Source organism: Heterocephalus glaber, unplaced genomic scaffold (assembly GCF_053883595.1).
Source record: "Heterocephalus glaber isolate CG9 unplaced genomic scaffold, H.glaber_assembly_v1.0 deba00001579, whole genome shotgun sequence".
NCBI classification, from domain to species: domain Eukaryota; kingdom Metazoa; phylum Chordata; class Mammalia; order Rodentia; family Bathyergidae; genus Heterocephalus; species Heterocephalus glaber.
Genome location: NW_028258360.1, coordinates 10,422,703 through 10,446,074, shown reverse-complemented (window position 1 = coordinate 10,446,074; position 23,372 = coordinate 10,422,703). Strand labels below are relative to the sequence as shown.

The following is a 23,372-nucleotide window of genomic DNA, read 5'->3' as shown; positions in this document are numbered from 1 at the left end:
CCACGAGCACCTGGCTCTGTGACTTTCGGTGTGATGACAGAGGCTGTGTATCCCTGAGACCCTGCTGGCTGCATGTCCTCGGCAGGCAAGCTAAGGCGACCCAGACGTGGCTCAGTAGACAGCCTCCTCCTCGGAAAAGCCTGTCACATAAGGACAATGAACGGCAGGTTTGTAGCCAACAACATTTGACTCCTGAAGCAAAGATTTGAGCTTTGGAAAACTCGCCTGCACGGTGCTGTAGCAGCTTCCCAGTTTCTGAAGGCTTCTCTGCTGCTTCTGGCGGCAATGTGAACGGATGGAATTTCTGGGGGTTGTGCAGCAAGGTGCGTAGATGGCAGGACAGTTTGACTGATGTTTTCCAAGTGACTGATGCATGAGCCCCCAAAATCACCAACGAGCAAGAGACTGCAAGTGCGAGGCACGCCAGCGGACTAACTACACTCACCAACGTGTTCTTGGACTGCACGCTGGGGCAGCCTCGAAGGCTTCTTGCGTTTGGGTGCAGCATCAAAGTGGTGCATCCAGTTAGCTGAAAAGACACTGCTTCTCCTGCTACAGTGGCATGCGGCTCAGTGACCTTTCCGATGACCGCAGCTTGCACGCATGGTGGTGTCCGTGAGGTTTTAATGGAGCTGAAATTCCTGCCGCCTGCTGAGTACACAGCCAGAGGAGAGGCAGAGACAGGGACTCTCGGAGGGGAAGGAAGAGCCCCACAGACTCCCGGGCGGAGTCTGGCAGAAGCGCCTACAGACACCGGCACCAACCTCAGAGGGGTTGAAAACACAGACCCAACGGCGATAGGCCTTCATTTATAGATAAGAATGTGCACTGTGTGTTACCTGCTTGCAATCAAATGTATGGCAAATAGAAACAAGAAGCAAACCAGGACAAACTTCCCAGACATATTTGCAGAGTGACGCCTGCCCAAGAGGGTCATGGACGGGAGGAGGCGCAGGTGTGTGTCAGGGGGCTCTAAGGTGTCAGGGACCAGATTCGGAGGGAAAAGACATATACCGCTGGTCCCAACCTGTGGGGTCCAGGCCAGTGTGTGTTTGTGTCCTGGGCTGTAACAAAAAATGTTAAGTGACAAAAGCTTATGCAACAAGGATAAAAGGGAAGAAAAAGTTTTGTACAGCTGAACAATGTATAAGGAGTTCTTATAAAAGAGTCAAACATTAACAAGTTAATATAGTAAAACGTTACAGCAAGAGTCGGGCACAGGGTGTATCCCTGTACTCCCAGCACTCTGAAAGGCTGAGGCAGGAGGATGATAAGTTTGAGACCAGCCTGGGCAAGTTACAGAGTTATAGAGGCCTTGCCTCCAACAAACAAATAAATAAATAAATAAGTTAAGGGAGAGAGAGAGGGAGGGAGGGAGCGGGGGGGGGGCACTGCAGCTCGGCGCGAAGGCCTGGGTCCTGTCCCAACCCACATGGCCGCTGTCCATCTTCTACGCCAGGTTTCCACTGTACCTTTTCTATGTTCACAGCTGTTCAGACACAAAACACTGCCTTGTCTCAGTCCCCGCAGGGTCCCGTCTGTCCCCGAGAGCAGCAGCTGGACACGCATCCTGCCCAGGTCCGTGGATGTGCCCTCCGTGACATGCTCTTGCTGGTGAGGCCACACCGGCCCAGTGCTGCTCCATGAACCTGTTGTGAGTGACTGGGCTGCACAGAGCTGGGCAGCCCCATTTCCTCCCATGCCGAACTCAAACACGCTCAGGCCCGGCTGTCCACGCGCACGCAGGGGTCTCCTCTCCTCTCCAGCTCAGTGTGAAATAACATCACAGTCCTCACTAAAGTGCTTATTTCCCTGGAAAACTGTCATTGTGCACAAAACCTTATACAGTATCTATTTATGTTTATTTTAAAATAAATTAATAAGTACCCTAAAATCTTACCAGTTGTAATTGTAATACAGTAAATCTTTCTAGATATACCTCGGCACACAAGAGCTCTTGGGGCCCTCTCTGCTTTTCAAGAGTACCTTGGAGCCTAAAGACAAAAATATCACCTTTTCGATATTGAGGCCAGTGCAGGAATTAAATTAATTAGAAGTCAATTTTAAGCTCCCTTCTTTCTAGGTCAGAAGAAGGTGTTTCAGGATACTGCATTTTGTTACGTCTCCCTGTAACCACTGCAGCTGTTCGATCCTGCACCAGCTGGCAAGGACGTGGCCTGATGTCCTCATTAGTGGGGTGTGGGAATTAAGGCAGTGCAAGGTCACAGCCACATTTGCCCCGATTGTTCGGGACAGCAGGTGCTGCTGATGTGTCGGAATCGGCTCAGAACTGGCCTTGTGGCACTGGGGTGGGAGTCTGCTCTCTCGAGCTGGACGAGGAGGGGCCGGGGGACCATGCAGGCCAGGGAACCTGCCTCCTCTTTCTTCTGGCCGGGCTCCCTAGCATTTCCTGACACCAGTTAAGTAGATTGTCCATGACTCTGCATAAGCCGGGCTCTGTCTTAGTTACAGAAAAACCTGAGAGTCGTGTCTGTGAGCCCTGGCTCCTTGAAACAGTGAGCCTCAAACTCTCAAATCCTAAAGCAAAATAATCCAAACACTGCTCCTTGGGGAAGTGTGCAGATGGGTGTACACGCACACGCACACCCACATGCACACGCATCCTGTAGACAGACAAGCGGTGCACCTCACGGGGAGGTCACAGTCACTGCAGAGCCACAGGGTTCTGCAGGACGTGCTTGGCCTTGCAGTGGCACTGTCTGAACTCCACAGGTAAGAGCAAGGAAGGGGCAGCTGGAAAAGGGAAGAAATCTCCGTTTCCGCCCTCTGTTCACCGTACAGGTCCCTTGTTCAGTGTGCTCTCAGAGTGCTCTAAAAAATGAGATGTTTTAGTGCTCCTGCTGAGTTTATCATTTTCAAATGTTAATAATCTCACTAATTTTAGCTCAGACATTCTTCACACTTCGTGGGATCTGCATCCTCATCAAGGTCGACCATGGATTCTGCATTAATTCTCTGAGGCTTGCTGGTGAGGAGAGAACCATGATTCTCTCCCCAGGCATCCGAGCAAGCAGAGGTCAGCGTGTGGGAGAGGGTGGCCCAGACCCGCTGCCCTGCCCGGGCCAGAGCTCTGTTTGCAGGTCTAAGGAGCGAGGCTGCAGGTGAGGTGCAGATGCTGAGAGCTGAGTGCTTTCTCCAGCACGGGAGCACAGCCCCCTGCAGAAGCCTGGGGGCGCTGGGTGCTCGGTCCTGGCTGGTGAGGACAGTGGCGCTCGGTGTTCTCCTTGTACCCAAGAGTGGCCGGGCCACATGCGGAGCATCCCGAACAGTGCCGGACGTGCGAGTGCTGCAGGTGGCAACCTCAGGGCAGAAGCAGAGTGATGGCGGGGCACAGAGCTCTGCCCAGAGAGCCAGCTCGGGGAGCCGCCCAGGTCAGCCTGAGGGCTGCGCTGGCCGCCTCCTTCTCAGATCAGTGTCCATTTGCCTGGGTTCTGAGCCTGTGCCCCAGGGTGGTCCTGTTGCTCCCCTCCGCTCCTATGCCCACCTGTGACATGGGCACCAAATAAACAAGTGGCAGAAGCCTCCAATTTCACTGCCTCCAGCAAGGAACAGTTTTTGTCACGTTTTGCTTTGTCACTTAAACAAAATCTCCTTCTATTTATGTATTGTTTAGTTTAAAGTTCATTTTATTGGATAGACAGAGATTGTGTACATTTATGGGATACAATGTGATATTTTAATCCATATATACATAATGGAAACTTTCCAACACTTTAATTTCAATGCTTTATCATTTCTTGGTGGTGAGAATGTTAAAAATCTATTTTAAAATTTTGGTTTAACCTCAAATGAAAAGAAGCCCACACCGTGTGTGTGTCAGAACGGAGCCAAGGCCACGTCGAACGCACTGGGGTTGGCAGGTCAGGAACTCCAGGCCGGGCCTGGGTCCTCGGTGCTGGAGGGTGGCTGGGCGCAGGTGTCCTGGCGTGGACCCTCAGCTGTCCCTCGTAAGACTTGGGGAAGGAAGGGTCCCTGCTGCACTAGTCCTTGTGGTCTTAGTGCCTCCCTAGACCCTGAGCCCCAGACCGACGCCAGCACAGACTCCCCCACCCTGCGGCTCGTGATTTGCAGGGATCCCCAGCATCCGAGCCTTTGGAGCTGGGCAGGGAGAGTGCGTGAGCGGCAGGCATCGTGAAGGCAACACAGGGCGCGGCGTGGGCTCCGTGACCCCACTTCTTCCGACCTTCATGGGCTGCTATGGGCCAGTGTGCCACTGAAGAGCAGCCTGGGGGCCCAGCACCCACACCTGGTACCCAGAGCTGGAACTGGGGAAGTGGGCACAGAAAGGCCCCTGAAGCAGCGTGCAGAGAGAAGACCCGAGGGCCAGGGGCTCCTGGCACCGCCTCAGGCAGAGCAGGACGGTGGCCTCTCCGTGGCATCCCTCAGGCCTGTGTGGCCTGGGCCGTCCCTGTCCCTGGTCTTAAGGAAGGACATGCCAGCTTCAAAATTCATGAATTGTGTGTGGCATAGTAAATGAGTAGATCATTTTCTAATAGCATAGGACTCATAAAAATACGATCCTTTCAATAAAGTCCACTTGAAATACTGTACTTTTTGGAGGTCTAATTTATGAAAATACTTCAATTAAAGACTGATAAGAAATGGCTTATTATAAATAAGTAAATCTCATTGAGTCTTTAAAACATGATAAATTAATCTAGAATATTATATATGTGCAATATAAAATTTATTACTTGGGTTAGCAATTTATTACTTGGTATCTTATTTGAAGATTTCCTATAACCTTATATTACCAGAAAAAAATGGATCCTGCAAACCAGTCCATAGAAAAATGTCTAAATGTATAAAAATAGAGCCCATATTTATTTCATATACTAAAGGCATCTAGGTTTATCTTTAACCAGGTTGAGGTGAATGCAGTATAAATGTAAAAATGTAACTGAAACAGGGGAAAAAGGACAAAAATATGTGTGCATAAAATGCACATAACTTTATCAAGGTCAGGGTTTTTTGACTACATAAGGTATACAGTTTAGTGGAAGAGAATGAAGTGACATTGCCGGAGCCCGTTCCCATGAAAACAGTACTTACAACTGTTACACAGTAGTCGCTGTACATTAATCCTGCTCCCGTCGGTTAATTACATCACCCTTTCAGACAGACGTGTAATGTAATTAGGGTTCTGAGCAGTTCACAGCCAGATACTTAAAGTAACGCTGTTAATGGGCTCTGGAAGTTCTGCCTCTCTTGTTGCCAGTGTTATAACTTCTAATTACCCTGGTGATTAGGGCTCCGTCACGGCGATGGAGGTAACAGTCCCCAACACTAACGGGCATCGGCCGTCGTGTGCGAGGCATGTTTTGATGTGCTTGTCCAATTGCTTAGGCTCCGAGGAGCGATTTGCCCTTGGAAACCTGGCGGTTGCTATGCGGTGGCCTGGGTGTTCTCCCTGGCTCCCCCGTACCACCGTGGCCACTGCTGTTCCCTTTCAGATGGAGTGTATAAACTCTATTCACTGGGGCTCCTCATGAAATGTAAATGTGGCACCTATGGATGAAATTTCCTGAATTTAAATTGCCCCTGTTGCTCGTACTACAAAATAACAGCGTAAACTTAGATGTCAAATCAACTGGAATGGAAATTAAACAGCATCAAAATTTCCTTCGTGTACAGCTAGATCTGCTGCTAATTGACAAAGGCGAAGGACTGGAAGTAAATGGGGGAAAGAAAAGAACCCGCTGCTCTGCTGAGGGTCATGTGTGAGTGTGAGGGCCGGGGGAGGGCCGAGCGGGAATGGGAGGTGGCAGGGGGCCGGGGCGTGCGGGGTGAGAAGGTGACACCCATCCGTTCACTGAAATAACAGATTCGGGTTTATTCACCTACTTTATTAGGGCATTTCCTGATATTTCACAGGGACACCGTTAGAATTCCAGTTAATTTGTCCCACTGGGACCCACTGCAGACCCCAAAGGCATATACGGCCAAACCCTACAATACATTCTTCCTACGAAACGTTTTCCTCTTGTAGCACTCATCCTGGTGAGGGTCAGAGGCTTAGCTGTCTGGAAACTTTCCAACGCAAAACAGCCTGCACCCCAGGTGTTCCCAAAGCTTGGTCCAACAAGGGCAAAGGCAGGGTGGATCCCATTGCCTGCCTGGGTGGATCCCATTGCCTGGTGGATTCCATGATCTGAACCTGGTGGATTCCATGATCTGAACCTGGTGGATTCCATGATCTGAACCTGGGTGGATGCCATCACTTGAACCTTGGTCCTAGAAAACCTATCAAATGCCTACTACTGCCTATTGCACCAGCTGCAGGAACAACTGACCAGACGTCCAGGCAGCAGGGCAAGAAGTAGCTACACGACGCAGACACAAAATGCTCAGAGATCCCGTGCAGAGAGAAGCTCTTCCATGGAGCAGGCCCTGATGCCTTCCTGGAGGAAGCAGGAATCGATTTCAAAAGGCAAAGAGAAGGAAAGACACAATTTCAAGTAGGAGATGGGGGAGGGAACCAAAGAACGAGGATTTTCAATGTTTTCCAGCTGATATTGGAGCAGAGGAGAGCTCGAAAGTTAGAGAACTCGGGAATGGAAAAGGAGGCTGAGACCCATGGTAGTGTCCCAGCAAGGGAACCAAGTGAATGTGCTCCCTAAGCAGCAGCCGGGCGGCTGAGGTGGGTGCTGGTCTTGAGAAAGCCAGAGACCACTGCATCCATGGTGATGGAGGAAGCTTCATCCATCATAAACTCCTGCACCACTGCTGTGGGATGCACTGCAGACCACGGGGAAGGCGATGGCATTCCTGGGGGTGGATGCGGGGCGTGGCCCAGGCTGAATTGCACCCCCTTTCCTGGGTCTCTCGGAGACAGGGTCACTGCGGATGTACTTAGTCAGGAAGAGGTCATGCTGGGGTTGAGGGGCCCTGATCTATGTGACTGGCTGGTGTCTCATAAAAGGGGAAAAGTGGACACCGGGACCGACACATGGAGAGGGTGGATGGTGAGAGCAGACAGGGAGAGGACAGCTGTCTGCAGCCCAAGGAAAGAGGCCCAGCATGGCTCCTGCCCTCTTTGCTTCAGACGGAGCCAGCCCTGCAGGCGCTGCCACGTGGACTCCTGACGCACAGAGCTTCAAGGTGGGGGTTTCTGCCTTTTGTGCCACCAGGTCTCAGGAAGGGTGGCTCGGTGACAGCAAAGAGGAGGACTCTCGAGGTTGGCCACAGCCCTTGGTGCAGAGGTGCAGAGCCCAAGGAGAGTAGCGTCCGTGGCCGAGAGGCTGAGCAGCTCACCTGCGAGGAGCCAGCCCAGGCAGGGCAGGGTGTGTGGACGGTTAGTTTGTCCTGTAGGTGAAGTGCAGCCCAGATGAGGACAAGACTACAGGGCATGGGACGCGGAGAGACAAGTGCACCAGGGCCGATGAGGCTTTACAGACAGGCCTGAGAGTCAGAGGGCCGCGAGCATGGGGCGTGGCCTGCAGCCTGGATGGTGGGGGCTGGCTGTGACCACAGCCCGCGACCCACGTCCCCCTGTGAGAGTGTCACAGTGCCAGGGCCAGCAGGGCCACCAATAGGGGGTCGTCCCTGGGCTCACTCGCCAGCGCCATGGTCTGTGCACACTTCCACACGAAGGCTGGAGGAGTGGGAAGGAGGTCGCAGTGGGAGACTCCAGTCCGGAATGCTGGCTTCCGGTGAGCAGGGCCTTCAGCAAAGTCTGCTTTGTTGCCTTTCTGGCTGCATGAAGGAAGGACTGGTTTCCCACGGACAAGGCCACAGAGTCCCAGGTCTCTAAGAACTGCCAGAATCCACTAGGTTTACACGCACGCACCCGAGCCTTCCTAGCTCTCTGGGTCTGCTCTCACTGTGCCACCTTCGGGCACCTGAGGCCCCGCCCCGCCTGGGTCTCCTTGACGCTGCCTTCACAGGGGACTTTACAATCTCTCCACAGGAACCCTCTTCTCTGGCCAAAAGGGCCGGGAGGCCTCCCGGAGCCACCCTGCAGGATGGGAGGGACCAGCTGGAACCCAAGAGCCCACCTGCATGGGAGGCCCCAGGGAAGCCATGCTGACAGGGCCCTGTGGCTTGGGAAGGAGTAGGGTGAGGCCTTAGGTAGGGCACGATGATGTCCTACCTCAGAAGGGTCTCCCTGAAAACCATTTCTGCAGGTTCAAAAGCAGCATGTATACCTGCTGAGTGAGAGAGAGGCAGGGGCTCAGGGGCCCCTGGGGGATCGGCAGGTCTGGTGCCAGGGACAGCTTTGGGTGGGGACAGCCTGTGGTCATCCTTCTCCAGTCCCTCCTCCTCCACACCTTCCCACTGCAGGACCCCAGCAAGAGAGGGCTGCCCCTGCTCCTCTCCCATTGGCTCATCTCTGTTTCTGAGCTCCCATTGGCCCAGACCTGCTTCTGAGCGAGGCCCATTCCTACTTTTGAGCTCCCATTGGTCCATCCCTGCTTCTGACCTCCTGTTCACCCATTTCCTACACCAGCAGGCCCTTCCTCCTCCTGTTGCCCAGCCTGGAGACCTGGAGTGTGCACAACCCCGAGCCCACCTCACCCTCTAGACACGCCCATCTCCTCAGTTGGCTGTGCCTTCCAGGTAGAGCGCAGCCGAGTTCTCAAGTCAGAACAGTCCCTGGACTGGTGTGGAGGTGCAGGCACCATGGGGAGGGGAAAGGCCAGAGCAGCTGCCATCCTCCCTTGCCCAGGAGCATGCGGGGCGGCTCTGGGTGATCTGGGCAGAGGGGGCACTGCAGGGCCCTGGGCGCCCTGGCCCTGTCTCGTGGGCCTCCACGAGGTGACGCTGGGGCTGTAAAGACGTGGCCTCCGCATGCCTGCTGAGCCTGCCCCACAGCAGCAGGCGGCCAGGGGCCGTGTGGGTTTCCACCAAGGTTGGGCTGAGAGATCTGGGTGTCAAATTTTAGAGGAACCTTTTGAACAAAACCATCCCCAGTGGAGCACACACGAAGAAGGGGTCATTGTTGGTGCTCTTCGGCTCCAGAGTGATGTGCTGGGCTGAATCGGCATGAGGGGACTGGCCACAGCCTTCAGTCCCTGGTGGACGGGGATGAGGTGGAAACGGAACTCGCTTCGGCCACTGGCGCTGTCTCGAGAGTTCCCACAGCCGTGTCTTCCTGTGCTTACACAGGTCCTGCACTGGCGTCTCCCATTGACAGAGACAGGAGAGCTGGTGGTGGAGCTGAACTTATTACGGCAGCACCATCTTGGCAGAGCTGAGACATATTGACCCTTAATCCATTTCCATGGGCTCCTTCGTGCTCTTCCCCAAATGGTGTCAGAGACGGCTTTTGATGCATGGGTCAAGGCCTGACCCCAGACTGCATTTGTATTGACTTAAAATGCTAATTATTGAGCAGCAGCCGGGAGGGAGCCGGGAGAAGCAGCCCTGGCTCCCAGGTACAGGGCAGTTGCTTCGTCCCCAAGGCCCCCGCCCCTGTGACTGGGGTCTTCTCACACAGAGCACGAATCTGTCTGCAGATTCGGGGACCCCAGGTTGGGGAACAAAGGACAAGGTGATGGTGTTTGCACCAGTCTTGGGGCGTTGGCTCATAGCCCCCGGTTGTCACGTGCCTCTGCCCCACCGCATGGCCTTGATTTCACTGCTCTCCTCCTGATTTCCTTTGGGGCAGCCACTGTCCCTCGCTGCTCCCTCTACTCCAGCCCTGTGGTCTCCGGCAGTAGGGAAGCTCTGCGGCCAGCCTGTGTGCAGGGAGGAGGGCGCTGGAGGCTCGGCTGCAGACCCCAAGGAGGCCCATCGGGCGCTGCCCCAGCATCTGGCGCTGCCCTGGCCGGCTGGGCCTTGGGAAGATTCTGCCCCCCCCCAGTGACCCCGAGTTGCTGCCCCTCCTGGTAGGCGCTGCCAGGTTCCATTCTGGTTTCTGGATGGCCACACGGGCACCTGCTTCTCCATCGCCCTGGCTGTGGCAGGCCAGGGTGTTCACGCTGTGCCTCCCGCACCTGTGGGGTGAGCTTGTCTCTCACGGTCACTCGTGTGCAAGGCTTTGAGAGATGGCTCAGCAGGCACAGGGTGGCAGTGCTTCAGGCCCAGGCGCACTGCACCCTGTGGCAAGACGCCTCGGGAGCTTGCGCCCCGCGCTTGACAGAGGGCAGGCTCTCTGGGTCGGGTCGGAGCCACCTGCTCAGCCCGGGGTGCACTGATGCGGGCAGCTATTCTCGCTCTTTGCCCTCCAGAATAATGCTTCTGTGGGTTCAGCAATTCGGGGTGCTGGAGAGAGACAGACATTGACTATCTTGTGGTTCGGATGTGAAGGGAAGGAAATATCCAGTGTCTTGACAGGTGCAGTCCAAACCTGAATGGTGAGGCTTGCCAGTTCAGAAGTTCGGGCTCACTGAGTGACACAGCTTCCTCGGTGCGGGAGATTCACGCCAAAAACGTAGAGAACGAACCTGTAACCACACATTTGCGTGGAGCACAGCCGGGGGCCCGAGTGCAGTCTCAGAAACTCACACTGTCCAAGTGCCGACCTCTGTCTACGACCACTGGTTCTGGTCACAGATCCCTGTTCCCAGCCCCGTGAGTCCCTGGCCCAGCAGGGTGCACAGTGGTTTTGCGGTAGGAGCAGTGGGCCAGCTCTGCACAGAGCTTTGGGGCTGGGTAGGTGGTGGGAGGTCCCTGGCCTGGTCCCTGCGCAGGGCCCCGTGCGACTCAGAGGGGAAAGACCACCCTGAAACCCTTCCCTCCTGCAACCCAGAGGCTTCCTGCTCGAGGTCAGCTCTTGCCTCTGCCCAGGGCAGGACCAGCTGTCCAGGGAAAGGAACTCCAACAGTGGTGGCCTCACTCTGAGGAGACCTGCTGCGTGCACTATGGCCGCTCCTCTCAGCAGCCTGGGACACAGGCACCACCCCCGCCCACTGCACAGGGGGAGAAAGGGCTGTGAGGAAGCGACTGAGCTGGGTCACCGGAGTCCAGGCTCCACGGCAGGAGGTCAGTTGGCCCTTGTGGGGTGCAGACTCCTAGACCCACACATTTCTCCTCTTTAGATGACAGGTCCTGTGTCTGTCTGCACACGTGTATTAGAGACGGGGTATAGGCAATGACGATCTTGTTTGACCTGCTGTTGGATCAGTGTCTTTCCTGTGTGAGTAAACATGGAATTAAAGACGGAGATTCCTCAAATAGAGGAATTAGAGATTCCATTCCACTGAGCTACTCCCCTTGAGTCCTGCCCAAAGAGCTGAAGACATCATATTACAGTGATCCATGCACACCCGTGTTTGTAGCAGTACAACTCAAAATAGCTATATCTTGAAAGTACCTATATGACCATCAACAGATGAGTGGAAAAGAAAATGTGTTTACACACAGTGGAGTACTACTCTGCCATAAAGAAGGATGAACTTGAGTCACGTATAGGAAAATGGAGGCACCTTGAGACCATAATGCTAAGTGAAATAAATCAGACACACAGGCTTAAGTATCACCTGGCTTCTCTTACATGAGAAACTCAAATTATAAATAAAGAGGAAAGTAAAAGATAGTTAATAGGAAAGAGGGAGATGGATCTTTCTCAAACGGGAAGAGGATCAAGAGATGGGGGAGGGGAGGAGAAGAGGAAGTAAAGAGACTCGAGATGCTGTGCTGTGTGCATGCACCAGCTCCGCACGAGGAGTATGGTCATCGTGCACTACAGACACGGGCTGATAAAAATCAACCCCTTTCAGCACAGAGTAGCGGCAGCACCACGGGCGGGGAGGTGGGCTCCTGTCCTCAAGGAGGACCTCCAGTACATCATGCCAGGCTGAGCAACAACATCAGCCTTTTCCATTCAAGATGAGAAAACATTTGGGCTCCTTACTGAAGCCTGCAGGTGCACAGAAAACAATTCAAACTCAGTGGGCGTGGGGCATAAGCCTATCACCCAGCACTTTGGGAGGCTAAGGCAGGAGTCTAGCCTGGGCAGCGCAGCAACTTAGCACAAGACCCTGTCTCAGAATGAAAAATTAAAAAGCAATGGGGATGTAGCTCAGCATGAAGACCCCAAGCTCAACCTCCAATAGCACCAAGAAAAAAAAAAGATGAAAACTCAACAGGTTAAGAACAAATCGAAGTGGGCTTGGGCTCTGGGGAATAACTGTAAAATCCCAGCAGTGCTGGCAAGTCTTCCTGGTCCTGAGGGCCGCTGGCTGTGACGCCGTGGAGGACACAGCCCCGAGCCTCGCCAATCCCCGTGAGGGCTCTGCTCTCGGCAGCTCAGCCTCGGGACAGAACTCTGGAGAAGGCGGCTGCCACAGGTGCCAGGGGAGAGGACCCTGGGCGGGCAGGCAGGCAGGCAGCTCTGGCTGTTTCTGGCTTCCTCGGAAGGAGAAGGAGACGCTGAGCGTGACCCACGGCCGATCTTCAGGATCTTCACCCGAGAGCTGGCAGCTGAGCATTCCAGGCCCGGCTCCAGGAAGCACAGCAGGCTCTGGTGAGCGAACGCGTAACGCTCCCCGGGGCTTCTGGATCAGACGCAGACTGAGCAGTTACTCCCGTTGCTTCTGTGGAGATTCACCTTTGAGTCGCCATCAAACACACTATAGCAATTATTGCACTTCCATGAATCCAGCAGACCTGGAGAACTGTCATTATTTGCCTCTTCTACATACCTGCTGGTAAAGCAAGGCTAGAGATAAAACTACTTTTATGTAGTGGTCAGCGTGTATTTAGTACCGCAGGATGCTGTTTCCCTTTGCGCTGGCCCAGGACTCTGGAAGTCGGTGGTGCGGTCTGCCCGCGGACCTCAAGGGACACAATGAGGAGGACTCTCCCATAGTTCGCACTTCCGGGGCCCTCACCATCCTGACAGCTGGCGCACACTGTCAGAGCTTTCTTCTAGAAAAGCTTAAGGTTACTGCTCTTTACCACGGCTGCAACGTGAGGGATGGATGTGTCCTGGAAGGTAACCAGAGACCCTCAAATTCCCTCTGTACCTCCCATTTTGGATGTCGCTGTGCCTACAGTGGACGGCACAGGGCCTGCAGTAGCCTCTGGAGCTCATCAGCTGCGTAAATGTGGCCATGTCGCTGCTTGGAGCCGCGTTTCCTCCTCCAGGAGCCGTGGCTCCTCTCAAAGGGGAGAGCATGACATTCCCAGCTGGTTGCACTGTCATGAATAACAAAGGTGCCTTGGTATAGTCTGGAGGGTCTTTGGCAGGGTGGGCAAGGGTCTGTGCATTTAACAAGAGCGTGGATCCCCGGCACCACTGAGGACCCACACGGGAGTGACTGCTCCCCGTGAGCTCTCCTTGGGCGGAGCCGGGCTCTGTCCTGGGCTCACCAACTGCACGTGGACCTGGGCGATCCAGTCTTCTCCCTGGAGAAATGCTCCCGGGCACGAGCCCGTGCTGGGTTTGGTTCCTCTTCACTGGGTCTCTTTTAGTTCTTTGCATATGAAACTCTGCAGGTGCTCAGTGCATGAGCTGGAGGGAAGTGCAGACCCAGAAAGCCCGACAGAGTCCTCTCCCCAACCTTCCCCTCACTCAGGGCCTCCCCTGCTTTTATGTGTTATTATAGCATCAGGACAAGAACATTCCCCAGAAGGCCCACCCTCGAAGCCCATTTCCCAGCCTACGGCACAGGACTGTTCACTGCAGCCACAGTGCTGAGGAACAGAGCTCTGGAAGCGACTCCTCTTGAGCCGCTGAAACCCTGCACTCTTTTCTCTAATTTCTCTCCGCTTTTCCCTGCACCAACCCTCGCTGCTTCCCTGATTTGCATACTGCAGATTTGCCCCAGAAGCAGTTCGATGCAGCATTTGCCTCCAGGCGTGGCTTATTTCACTGAGCATGACGCCCTCGGGGTCCACCTGTGTTGCTCTGAGTGATGGGATTTCCACCTCCTGAGGGCTGAGCGCACCCCGCTGTGTACACACACGGGTCTCTCTCCACTCACCACCCACGGGCATCTCGGCTGTGTCCATTCTCAGCTGACGTGAACAGTGCCGGGATAAACACGGGTGGGCAAGGGTGTCTTCGAGGTCCTGAGCCCCTTTGTATGTATGGTGTGCAGTGGTTGCCGGATTGGTGCTGGCTCTTTTTTAATCTTGTGAGGAATGTCTACCGTTTTCCATAACAGCGGCACTTAATTACACTCCCACCAACAGTATAAAACATATGCGGTATGATCAAGGATTATGGTGAATGATTAAATTAAAAAATTATTACAGTAAAAGACACATAACCATGAAGCCTCCTCCAAATCGTCCCCTGGCTTTGAGCACACTCATCCCATCCTCCTTGCCACTTCCTGCAGCAGCCCTGGAGTCCTCTTTCCTGAGGGTCTTTAGTTGCACTGTCCTGGCTGCCTCCATGTCCTGAATGGATTAAAAACGTTTCTCTTTCACAGCCATTTTGACTTTGGGAAGAGCCATGAGTCTCACGGTGCCAGATCCAGTGAAGAAGGTGGAGGAGGACAGAACATAATGTCTTTACCCAACATAGCTATACAGTAAATGTTCGATCAACATGAGGTGATCAAAAACACAGTGAATGTTTGAACATGTGTTACCATTCAAGACACACTGCCATTTCAGTCTTCTTGAGAATACTCACAATACTCTTGCTCATTTCAAACACACTTATCCCATCATTTTGGCAATGTGTCTTTTCCTGTAATTTTTTTTTAAAAAATTATTCACTGTAGTTTTCCATCACCCCTTTTGCAAGGGTCTCTTTCTTCACCACCTTGTCAACACTTGTGACTTATTATTAGTGGAGTGAGGCGATGTTTCAAAGTATTGTTTAGAAACAAAAGTGATACATTTTTAAGAAGTACAGTGTGAGTTTTTGGCACACATATACATTGTGGAGTCGTTGCTACATGAAACTTGGTTTTGTTGATCTTTTCCATTCTGTTTTCTTTATTTCTGCTCTAATCTTTATTTTTCATCGCTCTGCTAACCCTGCACTTAGTTTGTTCTTGTTCCTCTGGCTCCCTGAGTGTAGGTTCAGGCTGCTTCTGTGGCGATCTTCTTGTGATCCAGCTGCTTACTGGGCAGACCTCTCTCGGTGCTGCTGTTGCTGCAGCCCCGGGCCCTGGGCCGTGGGCCGCAGAGGTCAGGAGCAGCCTCTGTGGCGGGGACACCCACAGGCGAGTCCCCCCGGCAGAGACCAGCGAGTCACCCCCCACGAGGTGGCGGTCTTGCTCGGGAGGAGATGGGGCAGCCCCTGGGTTTTCACGACGGAGAGGCTAGGTGGACCCCAACACCCCGTTCCGAGGAGAGGGCCTCAGGTTGGGGCTGCACAGAGGCACAGGGGAGCTGTCACGGTGACAACTGTCCTGTTTCTTGGTGACAGTTTCTGTGCTCTTTCGTGAAGTGGATTGTGTATGCCCTGCCCTCAACTACACCCAAGTCGCCAGCACCTCGGGCCAGGCCATGCCTGGAGCCATCCCTGAGACGCATGGCTGTCCACCCTACCCCCGTGGTCCTCTTTCCAGATCCTTCCTCTTCTCTTTGGCCCAAACAAGAGCAGGCACACATGGATCGGATCGGCTTGGCTGGGTTAGAGGAAATGGTGCAGTGTGGACAGAGAGAGGCCACTTCCTCCTGTTTGTTGTTCCCAGTCAGCATGGGGACAGCCAGAGGACAGAAGCAGGTGACAGTGCCCTACCTGGACAGTGTGCTGCATCCACACACTCACTCACAGCTCCCCAAGTCACACACAGGAAGTGCTGGATGCATTGTTCCGGGTCACAGAGATGGCGTGGCACCAGGGCACCACTGCAAGCCCTATGTCCTGCCCTGGTGATGTCCTCGCTTTGCCAAGGACAAGACACATGCAGAGAACCTGAGCAGCCAGCCCAGGAGCCGCTGCCGAGCATGAGGTGCCCCGTTCCTTCCGCTGTCCTGGGCACCAGCACAGGGTGCCTGTGGAGCTGCCCAGCCCTGACCATTTGGGGATGAGATGGAGCCCCCGGAAGCTGGCTCAGGCAGACGTGGCAGCCCCTCTACGAGCCCCCTGAGCTGCACACACCTCCGTGTACCTGGGAAGCCCCCTTGGGAGATGGCACGGGAGGACAGAGTCCAGACCATGGTGGCTGTGGACAGTAGCTGAGAGGCACAGTTACCACCACTCAGGCCTCTCCGCTCGGCCCATGCCCTTCCCGCCCTCTGTCCCCACTCCCAGGACCTCGCCAGATCCATACCCTCCCGTGGGCATGTGTCTACTGTCGCTTTCTACATCGCTGAGGCACAGTACCCGACACCCCCAGCTTAAAGGAGGAGAGGTTTCATTTGGCTCACAGATTTGGTCCATGGTCAGCTGGCTGCAGGCACCATGGCATGGGACAGGGGCCTGGTGGAGAAGCTGCTGGGGCACGCAGCAGGGATGCAGGGAGAGCCGGGAGGCGGTGGGAAGGAGACATAGCCTTCAGGGTCACCACAGTGACTGCCTCTTCCCACCAGACCTCACCTCCTAACAGCAAGTCAGCAAGGAGCCCCAGGATCCAGTCACCTTCCAAAGGTCCTGCCTGTGATCACGTGGGCTTTAGGGGGACATCTGGACATAAACCACGTTTCTACCTTTCTAGCAATCTCCACCAACCTCCCCAGAGCACGAGGAGCTCCTTAGAGCCAGAAGTGTGTGGGGGGGGGCAAGGGATGCAGCTCCTTCGGGCTCTTCTGGCCCCTCCTGCTGCCCTTGGGCTACCTCTAGGACCACGATCAGAAGTACTTGTTAGAATAGGGACTCACAAAAGCTACAGATCTTTCCGTGAACCATCTTAGGGCAAAACATACGCATGTTTTGACATAAGACTAATGCCTTTTCCTGAGCTGGGGCTGCAGACTGGCCTACCGAGTCCACTGGTGAAATCTGTCCAGGACTCGGCTCCTAGGTTTCCTCAAAGAAACTGAACTAAAACCACTTGTGAAGCAATCTGGCTGCAGAATCTTCTTCTTCTTCTTTTTTTTTTTTGGTACCGGGGATCGAACTCAGGACCTGTGCTTGTGAGGCAGGCAGCAGAATCACTGAGCTAAATCCCCTGCCCAGAATCTTCATTTTCGATAATTTTCCTCAATAATTTACCCTGGTTTCATATACAGGTAGCTCTATACTTTTAAATGCAAGTAAGCTGCTTTTATCTAATTTTTCCACAACACTCATTTAGTCTTCACACAAAACATTTTTTTCTTTTCTGCACTCATGCAGTGAAATTGCACAGGTAGGACAGCAGTGGCAGGGGTGGCAGTGCACAAACGCGTCTCTCCGGGCAGGCGCCTGTCTCAGTGCCGCGCTGAGGGCCAGGCTGGTGAGGAGGAGGTAGCCTGGGGGCTCAGGTGCACTGCTGCCGCCCTTGCCCTGCCCGCCACGTCTACACTGCGCCATGGGCTCCGGCCTCTCCCTCCGCATTAGGGCGTGTGTTGGTCAGCTCACTACAGCTGTGAAAAATGCCGGCAGGAAATAGCTGCAAGGAGGAAGGGTTGATGCTGGCTCCTGGTTTCAGAGGTTTCGGGCCACGGTTGGTTGCCTGGATTTGTCAACCTGGGCCCGAGGTGATGAGGACATCATGGCGGGCAGCGCTGCTCACTGCACGGTGTAGAGGAGTGGAGGTGGGGATGTGGAGGGACTGGGACAACTCTGAGTCCCCAGGGCCGGGCCCCAAGGCACCTCAAGACCTTACCTCCTGTCCCTTCTCCTCCCAGGGGCACCAGGAAAGCCTGAGTCCCTCAGGGAGTGACCCACCCTGAGGCCAGAGCCCTGGTGACCCAGTCACCTCTGAGCGCCCCGCCCTGGGCCGAGCCTCAACACGTGAGTCTTTCGGGGACACGATGGACCCCAGTCGTCACAGGGTGTCTCGTGGTCTCAATCACCTTTCACCGAGCTTTAACATCGGTACAGCTTCAGCCCACTTTAACTCAGATGCGAATTATGGCACCAAGAACTCGGATATGGCCTTAGAAGGTATTTACCATGGGCCACTGCGGGTAGGACAACTGTCCCCCACGGAGTGTGCTGTGTTTGACGTGGCAGGAGCGGTCAAGTTGGGTCTGCAGGAGTGCAGACTCGGCTCCCGACCTGGACCCTGAAGACTCCCACCGGGCCCTCTCGCCAGGGCTGCTGTGGAGGGAGGGTGCAGTCTTGGCCCCTGGGACCTCCAGATACGCAGACAAGGTAGCCCCACGCCGGTCCAGTCCCTCCCTCTGTTTCTTCTTTTTTACTGTAGTAAAATATACAAAACTCAGTTTGCAACTTGAACTATTTTTAAGTGTACAAGTAAGTACACCCAGGGCCAACATCACCGATAGCTATTCACACGCCTTTGCCATCACCCCGAGGGGGACCCTGGGCCTGGGAGACCAAAGCCTCGAGGCCGGCCCCTTTTGGCTCCAGGGGTGAGAGCTGACCTGGGCTTACGCCCGGCCATACATTTAACAAGAAAGAAAGAAATGATCCTTGTGTAAGTGAACAGCAAAACACGGTCACTTTTCACAGGCAACTTGAATTAGTCAATACATGAATTCATGCGAATAATCTGCCTGAGTTCACCAAAATCAAGCGACGGTGTGCTGCTTTGGTGAAAATGGGCCGAGGGTGACACAGGAGAGAAATCAGCTTGAAGAGAATGCGTGCATTTGTCAAATTTAGAGTTGACATCTCGACTCTTTTCTACAGCCAGACTCATATGTCGCCCTGAAGCTTTGTGTGTCCGAGCAGTCATTAGGGCTTTCCTCACACGTGAAAGTACCACATGCCTGGCTGATAACTTCTCTGGCTGCACACGCTCACACGTCCCGCCCCGTGCTCCAGTTCAGATGCCCCAGCATGGCTCTGGCCTTCCACAAGGGCTCCCCGCGGATCAGCACCGTGCGTGGGCTGAGGAAGTGCCTGCGAGCTGTCCCCAGACCCCACAGACCCAAAAGCAAATGAGTGAAGCCAACAGAAACTGACGCCTCTGCAGTTGGCCAGCAGTTATCCAAACGGCAGCAGCAGCAGCGATGGGCACTTCCAGACCCGGCCAGGCACATTCACTGTACACCAATCTGTCAGCAACATCCGATAAACACAAACACCTTCAAAAAGCAAATACACATGGATGAAAGAATCATTCTTTTGGTCTGCACACTGATTTCGCAAGATACTTCTCCCAAAATTAAACCTCCTTTCAAGATGTGTGTCTTCCATCAGACTTCAGGGAGGCAGGGGGATGCCACCTCCTTTATCTGAGGAAGACACCACAGTGGCCGTAATCCTGGGACACGGACGGTGTGACAACAGTTAAGTCTCTGACACAGAGGCGGTGGGAGGCTGGCTGGGAGCATAGTATGGTTCCAGGGTCTAATCCGGCCGATGCACTGCGTTCTTTGCAAAAGGTTGTGAGGCCTTGGCCTAATAAGCATAATCTCATTACACTGCAAATAAAAGTTTCCTATTTATCTCCAGATTTCAAATGAATCTAATAAGGCTTATGATACAGTCACCCAATACCCTAATCATATTTCTGCCTATCTAAAAGCAATCAGTAATTGTGTTACAGCAGAACGTGCTGACAATACCTCTGACACAGAAAGGAGAATGAGAGCCCAGCTGTACTAATTAAATTAAATGCTAGGCTGATGGAATACATTTGCCGGAGCCGGGAGAGCATGGGTGCAGAATTAATAAGCATTACAGCTTAGAGCGGGAGATGGTATCATAATGGATGTGAGGTTTTGATGTTGAGAGCCCCATTCAGATTCAATGTACCATAATGCACGGCTCTGACAGCTGCCTGAGAGGTGTAGTGCTTTGAACAAATTGCACAGGAACTTCCCCGTTGCACGGGCCTCGCCCAAGAGCCTGGTATCTGCTGTTGCCCTTGCAACCTGCAGCCCTCCCGGCGTGGCCGCGGCCGCGTGGAGCCCAGTGGGGGCCTTGCTGTCCCATGCCTCTGGCCTCTTCCGGGCCGCCCGCGTCTCGCGTCTCGTGTCTCTGTCCGCCCTGGCTGTGGGATGGGAAGCCGCTCGCGGGCAGCCTGTGGGGCACTTCAGGGCTGGACTTTCCCACAGGCAGCTTCCTGAGTCTTCTGGGAACCCGGGGCCGAGGAGCCACGACCCCAGGTCACTGTGCGACGCAACGTGTGGGGCCCAGCAAGTTCCCGAGGTGGGGACGCCCACCTCGCAGCTCGCACCCGGCCCGCTCTGCCAGCGCAGCAAATCCCTGGCTCATAAATGAGCTGCGCTATCTCGCCCGCTGCAGCGCGAAGCCGCTGTGCCAGCCTGGCCAGCCAGGATTCATTATCGTGAGGATTTTGACAGGATATTAAATTTACTAATCCTGAACTTGCCGGACTGACCCTCCCTGGGAGCAGACAATGCTGATATCTGCTCCGAGACACTTTCTCTCTTCTCTCTCCCTTCTCCTGTGTTTCTCCAGGGGTCCCACACATGTGCCCTCCCCACCCCTCGGGTCTGCTTGTGAGAACATGCCACCCAGCTGCCAGCGCCCATGTACAGCCCTGTCCCTGCCATGTGCTGCAGCCCCCAGCTCACAGGGCAAACCTTCCGCACCTTCAGACAGGCGACCTATGGCTCGCAGCACCCTGGGCGACACTGAGTGACCGGTGGCCTGGAGGGTGGGTGAGGCCAAAGGCCTGGCCTGTGCTCACACAGCCAGCAGGCTGTCACAGGTTACGCCCACACCCAGTACAGCCCACATCCCACACATATGTGCATATAACCCACACGTGTACCCACAGGCGCACACACAAACACCACACACACCCATGGGGACACACTCACCTACACACTGCACAGAGGCATGCATTCACTTCCCACACACATGCACATGCACAATCTCACCCACGCATGAGCACACTCATACACACATGGACATGCACACAGTCACATGGATGCACACAATGCATGTGTGTACACGTGTATACAAAACACCCAGCTGTGCACACACACGCACATCTTGTACACACGCAGGTGCCCCCACATGTGTGCACACGCAGTCTGCCATCAACATTGGCGCCCAGCACCTCTGCTGTGGCCGCCTCCCGCTGGCTCCAGGGACCCCAGCTCTGAGCCTGGTCCCTCTGTATGATCTGCACAGCGGCACAGGCTGGCTGTGCAGTCACTGTCCGCACACGCCAGACATGCACATATGCTGTGATCGCAACTGCTATCTTTGTTTATTTCTCTATAAATAAACCCTGCTGCATCAGACCCCGCGCGTATTTTTAGAAAGTTTGGGTATCACCGTGGAATGCAGCATCTTGCCCATTCAGAGCTTGTTGAGCCTCAGTAAAACAAAACACGGCACACATTTCCCCTGACGTCCACCAGTCTGATCTCTAAATAATTCAGGATTAAAATCTGGTGAACTCTCCCACCTCCCCGAAAAACTCCTGCAAACACAGTGCCAATTAAGTTGCTGAAAACAGCAGATTTCCACGGCCACTGTACAGATAAAGCTGACCATTAAATCGCAATTTAACATCCCCAGGCAGTGGTGGCTGCTGACAGCTTCCAAAGCTTGTAATCTCATTTAACCCCCTCCTGTCAGGAGCAGGTCCACCCCCTTCGCGTAATGCCACCAAATTAGACCCGGCAGGGTAGCCGGAGAAAGCGCAGCCTCTTTAGCTAAAAGTCAGGCCGCAGTGGGCAGCCCTGACCTTCAGCGTCCTGCTCGCGCCCCGGCCTCCAGGGACCCCGAGACATTTGCCTGAGAGAGGAGGAGAGGTGGCCAGAGGGGGGGGTGTGGGGGCCCAGGCCACAAGGCACTTGGATTTCCCTGGGGGCAAATTACAGAGAATTTTCCTAGACAATGGAGGAAAATTTCACCTGGGCTTTTTCAAGTCTTCCTTTGGTAATAAAAGATGAACCCTGATGGTTTTGTTCAAACTACTCTGGCTCAATATTTCCCTTTGCCTGCGGTGCCCTCTGACTCGGAAGCCAGGGGACGCCTCTGTTGGAACACAGAGCCCCCCTCCGGCCACGACGCCTGCATTTTAGATGAGGCATCCTAGCTGGGGCTGCGGGCTTCAAAGCTGCTGTCACTGGCATTTATGCCACGGCTCTGCTTCCTAAGGAAACCAGCGGCCTCCGGGATTCCAGGCGACTGTGCTTTCTCTCCCCCAGGTCCACCTGCGCTGTTCAGAGTGGCGTGCAGAGAAGGGGTGAGCGGACGGGGACCCTGGGCCCCAGAAGGCCATGGTTACCACATCCCAGACAGCGCTGCTTCTGGAGGGAGCAGCATGGCATGGCGTGGCGGTGACCACGATGACTCCCAGGCACACTCTCGTTGAGGAAAAGTGTCCTCTTTTGTTAATCTTAATCTGAATCTGTTATTAATTTCAAAGAGCTTTCTTCCCGAGTGGAAACCTTTAGGGGTTTCCCTGAACAAGCAGACTATGCTTCAGGTGCAGAAGTCAGAGAGGTGGGGCCAGAGAGTGGCTGTACCTGTTTCCAGCGCATCCGGAGCTCAGAAAGACCCAAGGCAGCGCCACGCTCAAAAAGCCTAGCATCCTTTCTGCATCCCCGTTCCCTCCTTGCTTGTATTTCAAACCTAGGTTGCGATCACAAGAATCAAAAACTTCTAAACATGAAAGTACAGTTTAGAGACAGAGATGGACAGGCAGAATCCTCCTCCTCCTGGACTCACCCCCTCTTGGGAAGTGTTTCCGCAGGCACAGCAATGCCTTTGGAAGCAGAGACACTCACGACGCCTGCAGGGGAGGCTGGGCCAGCCGCCTTCGGCGGGGCCCTGTGACTCACCGTTCGCAGTCCGGCCCAGCGGGGACTCTGCGCTCTTCTAGAAGCTGCAGCCCTGCACGAGGTGACCGCCCCGCTGCTGCCACCGAGGCCGGCTCCCGGGCCGCTGACCCTTCAAGTCCCCAGCCTCCCCGCCCCCTGGTTTTCAAGTCCGGGAACAAAGTTAGCTGGAACTGCCAGCCAGAACCACCCGATGTTTATTTCGACTTCCCAGGCTGCAGTGGAGGGAGTACTGCCTGCCAGAGCCTTTCTGGTTTATTTAATTTGTCGGGATAATGGGAGCGGCTGAATGAGAGACAGAGAATGCAGCGTGGTATAAAAGAAACAAAGGCTAAAAGTACCACTATTTTGATTCCCTTTTTAAAATTACTTCCAAAGTGTGGTATCCATTGTGAAGAACAATGCTGAACAAAGCGCAGGGTCTTGGCAATATTCACAGAGCTTATTCACCCACAGCCAGCCCTGCCTGTACATTCAGAGGTAGAATACACTTATAAATGATGTATTGGAAGGACTATAGCTCCCATTGTGTCCCAGAGTAAACAAAGGCAGACAGGAGCTGACTGGCACACGGGCAGCGAGGCCGCGCCGGACCCAACCATTCCCGGCTCCCAGAGGGAAGCTGGGAGCAGCAGAGCCGTGGCCAGGCAGGGCCTTGGGGAGGGAGGGGAGCCTCT

At 54.3% G+C, this 23,372-nt stretch overlaps 1 protein-coding gene across 1 annotated transcript in view; it reads right to left on the bottom strand.

The window, feature by feature from the left end:
* LOC101713399 (SRY-box transcription factor 1) overlaps positions 1–22,796 on the bottom strand; it is a 100,766-nt gene extending 77,970 nt beyond the window's left edge. Inside the window, 1 exon segment of the mRNA XM_087193147.1 lies at positions 22,699–22,796. The gene's annotated coding sequence lies outside the window, so the exon portion shown is untranslated.
* Positions 22,797–23,372: the final 576 nt, after the last annotated feature.